This window comes from Arvicola amphibius, chromosome 5 (genome assembly GCF_903992535.2).
Source record: "Arvicola amphibius chromosome 5, mArvAmp1.2, whole genome shotgun sequence".
Taxonomy (NCBI): Eukaryota; Metazoa; Chordata; class Mammalia; order Rodentia; family Cricetidae; genus Arvicola; species Arvicola amphibius.
The window spans coordinates 146,652,308-146,656,530 of record NC_052051.1 but is presented as its reverse complement, the minus strand read 5'-3'; the positions used below and the strand labels follow the sequence as shown (position 1 = coordinate 146,656,530).

General features: G+C 40.5%; 1 pseudogene; it reads left to right on the top strand.

Moving 5' to 3' along the window:
- The first annotated feature begins 1,956 nt into the window (after positions 1 to 1,956).
- On the top strand, positions 1,957 to 3,227 carry LOC119815726 (annotated as a pseudogene).
- Positions 3,228 to 4,223: the final 996 nt, after the last annotated feature.

Sequence of the window (4,223 nt, the reverse complement as noted above, 5' to 3'; positions counted from 1 at the left end):
TCTATCTGCTTTCTAACGACTTCAGTGTTCAAGACTTGGGGAATTTTCAGCAAACAGGGTCAACTGTACTACTTCTAAAGGATAAAACTATGAGGAAATACAAAATGCCTTGAACTTGATGCTTGGTAGTTTCTGCTGTGACTGCATACACAATGTTTTTGATCTTTTGAGAAGTGTTCTCACTCTTACTTCCAATCTTTAAGAGATAACTTAAGTTTGTATTACAGTGTGAATCAGTTAAAGTTGTAGTCAGCCATGTTCATACTCAGTATGAACATATTGATGGACAGTAGCATATACTGATTGGACACACATGTTATGAAGTTAAACTGTATGAATCAGAGTCCCGCAGTACACATATTTAGTTTGTAATGTGGGGTAAATAACTGGAGTTGTTTGTGTTTCCACTTCGGTCACAGAAAACAATGCTAACTCATGAGGTTGTTATAATAATTTAAGCTCACATCAATGGCACTGGGTAATGGACTAGCCCTTCTAGCTTCCATGCTGAGGACGGCTCCATGTTGCTACAGTCAGCATGGTTCCAGGGATGGACCTCATGGCGGCAGAGAGAGAATGGAGAAAAGACAACTAGACAGACACAAAAAAGTTAGGATCAGGAAGAATGTGAACTCCAAGAAACCTCGATACCCCAGGCTTCCTCTGCTTCTCAAGCTGTATGAACTTAGAGCTGAGATTTTAGAAGTACCCTCGTTGCCTTGTAAGCTGAGCATCTGAAAGAGTACCAAGAGACCATTAGAGATAAACAAGGCTATAGAAAAGGAACACAGAATGCCTCTGAAAAATGCTGACAGGAAATCTTAGAGTAACGTAGCTCCACTGGGAGACATTAACTCTGTTGTAGGAGGAGTTTAAAGAGACAGCACTGTGAGATATTCGATTACAGGGGAGGCTGCATGCTTACCAACAATTTGGGATGCTTCTTGCTGAATCATTATTGACTGAGATACCCATTCAGATCCATGTTTTCATATAGAATGCATCATAGGCATCATTCCCAAGATGGGGTGCCAGTGCTTATGTGAGAAGGCATTTATGAGGCATCTGTGTATGCCCTTGTCCTCCTTTTTGCAGTTAATCAGTCCAGCTTTTCAAATACCAGTCCTCAAAGGTCGCATTATAGGATCAAGCCCAGGCAGAGTTAGAAAGAGGAGAAGCCCGTACAACAGTGCCAGTGCCCTTTAGGACTACTCTCTGGACACTAGCGGGGTAGAATGGCTTGGGGATTAGAATAAACCTTTTCAAATGTGAGAACTCCATCTAAATGAATGGGGTCCCTTTACACCAGAGAGAAATGCAGATGCACGGTCTCTGCTCTTTCAGGGTCCTAGCCATTCAGGTAGTTTGTTAAAATATGATGCCGTTGATTGTATGGGAAGTGGAGAAGGACCAGTAAGGGGGGGAGGGGACAAAGGGGGTAACGGGTGAATGTGATCAACTGTATGAAAATGATTAAAGGACATGATAATATATATAAAATATTATAATTGTATACTGAATCACCCTACACACACACACACACACACACACACACACACACACACACACATTTGTTCCAGTGTTAAAGATCACGCAAGGCGGTTTGACTGATTATAAATTCTGTGATTATAGCAATCTATATAGAGACAAATTATTCTGTCCATCTTTATCCCTTTTAATATTCATTTACTATTTCCCTCAATGTTGGACCTGATATTCTTATGACTCTCAGATGAAATACTCTTTGGAATTTGTCAATAGACCCCTAGAGTCTACCAAACACAGGCTAAGAATGTCACCAGGTAACATTTGATGGCTAGAGCAGGGACTTCCCTACATTATTGTAACTCACTTGTGTTTCTGCCAGTGGAGGTGCCTTGATTTGTGACTTTCTTTGTTCTTTAAAAACTTCAGACTTTTCTCGCAGGGTCTTGCACCTTCATTCCACCTAGGATAATGGCGACAGGTTAGGTACTGAACATTGGGAGAAAACTCTATGAGGGGAAGACAAAAGAAGTCTATGAATTGTTAGATAGTCCAGGAAGAGTCCTCCTGCAGTCCAAGGACCAGATTTCAGTGGGAAATGCAGCCAGAAAGAACCACCTGGAAGGCAAAGCCGCAATCTTCAATAAGATTACCAGCTGTATTTTTCAGCTGTTACATGATGCCGGTATCAAGACTGCTTTCACCAAGAAATGTGGGGAGACTGCTTTCATTGCACCCCAATATGAAATGATTCCAATTGAATGGGTGTGCTGAAGAATAGCAACTGGATCTTTTCTCAAAAGGAACCCTGGTGTAAAAGAGGCGTATAAGTTTTACCCACCAAAAGTGGAGATATTCTTCAAGGATAATGCCAATAATGATCCACAGTGGTCTGAGGAGCAACTCATTGCTGCACAGTTTTGTTTTGCTGGACTTGCTATAAGCCAGACTGAAGTGGACATCATGAGTCATGCTACACAAGCTATTTTTGAAATACTGGAGAAAGCCTGGCTGCCCCAGAACTGCATGCTGGTTGATAAGAAGATTGAATTTGGTGTTGATGTAACCACCAAAGAGATTGTTCTTGATGTTATTGATAATGATTCTTGGAGACTCTGGCCATTGGGAGGTCAGAGCCAGCAGAAAGACAGTCTTACCATAATCTCAAGGAAGTAACTCTGGAAGGACTCCAGATGGTAAAGAAAAATTTTGAGTGGGTTGCAGATCGAGTGGAGTTGCTTCTGAAGTCAGACAGTCAGTGAAGGATTGTAGTGCTGATGGGTTCAGCTTCTGACCTTGGTCACTGTGAGAAAATTAAGAAGGCTTGTGGAAACTTCGGGATTCCATGTGAACTCTGAGTGACATCTGCCCATAAAGGACCAGATGAGACGTTGAGGATTAAAGCAGAGTATGAAGGGGATGGCATACCTACTGTATTTGCTGCAGTGGCAGGCAGAAGCAATGGTTTGGGCTCAGTGATGTCTGGTAACACTGCATATCCAGTTATCAGCTGTCCCCCCATCACACCAGACTGGGGTGCTCAGGATGTGTGGTCATCTCTTCGATTGCCCAGTGCTCTTGGCTGTTCAACTATACTCTCTCCAGAAGAACCCACCCAGTTTGCTCCTCAGATATTTGGGTTAAACAATTATTTGGTGTGGGCCAAACTTCGAGCGAGCATATTGAACACGTGGATATCTTTAAAACAAGCTGACAAGAAAATCAGAGAATGCAATTTGTAAAAAAGGAAAAAAAGAAAGAAAATGAAAAAATTTACCTTTTAGGAGAAAAGTTACACATTCCTAGTTTGGATTAAAAAGGAAAGAACTCAAATAAAATGATTTCACATCAGAGAAATCAATTCAACTAACTACTGAACAAATGGTCCTCTAGATATCACCCACTATATGGCCACTGTTGGGCAGTTGTATAACATTAGCAAAGAAATGTCATTTGTGGAGCTGGAGCTGTCTCTGTGCTTAAAAATCAGTGTGGCTTTCTTGTAGAGGACTGAGTTTTGTTCCCAGCATCTGTGTGGAATAATAATCACCTGTAACTTCTCCATTATTTCTAAATGCTAATAATGGCTTTTTATAAATCAGTAGTTACTTCTTAAAATGAAAAAAAAACTTCATTAAGTGTTTACCACATTAGAACATGGTATTTGTGGCAATATAAACCTATGTTTCTAGGTCATGGTCACTCATATAGTTAGCTTCAGAATAAGCCATTCCAAAAGATTTATTTTGAGGTATAAGGGCCGTGTTTTGTGGCAACACAATGCAACCCATCAATTCCCTTGGGGCGGGAGATACACTTACCTAATATTCATGGGAACTTAGATTTAATTCTCAACATTGCATACCCCCCCTCTCCTTTACCTTCAAAGTAAAATCATTTATCAACCCACTGAATACAAGTTCTTTGTCGTGTAGGATCTCATAGCTTTCCTCTGGCCATCTGGATCGTACAGAGTCCCCAGTCCCGCCTCTGTCATGCCAGTTTCTCACTCTAACTTGTAATTAGAAGGAGCACTTGAGTAACGTCTATCAGAGTAGTAATTCTGACTTGACTCTTTCATACATATCATATCTTGATGAACTTTATATAATTTTGTAAACTTGGGATGGCAATAATAATATCTGTCATAGAATGTTTTGTAAGGATTCAGTGAATTAATATAATACCTGGAGTAGGTGCTCAGAGAGGTAACTATTATTTATCCTTTTTTTTTTTAA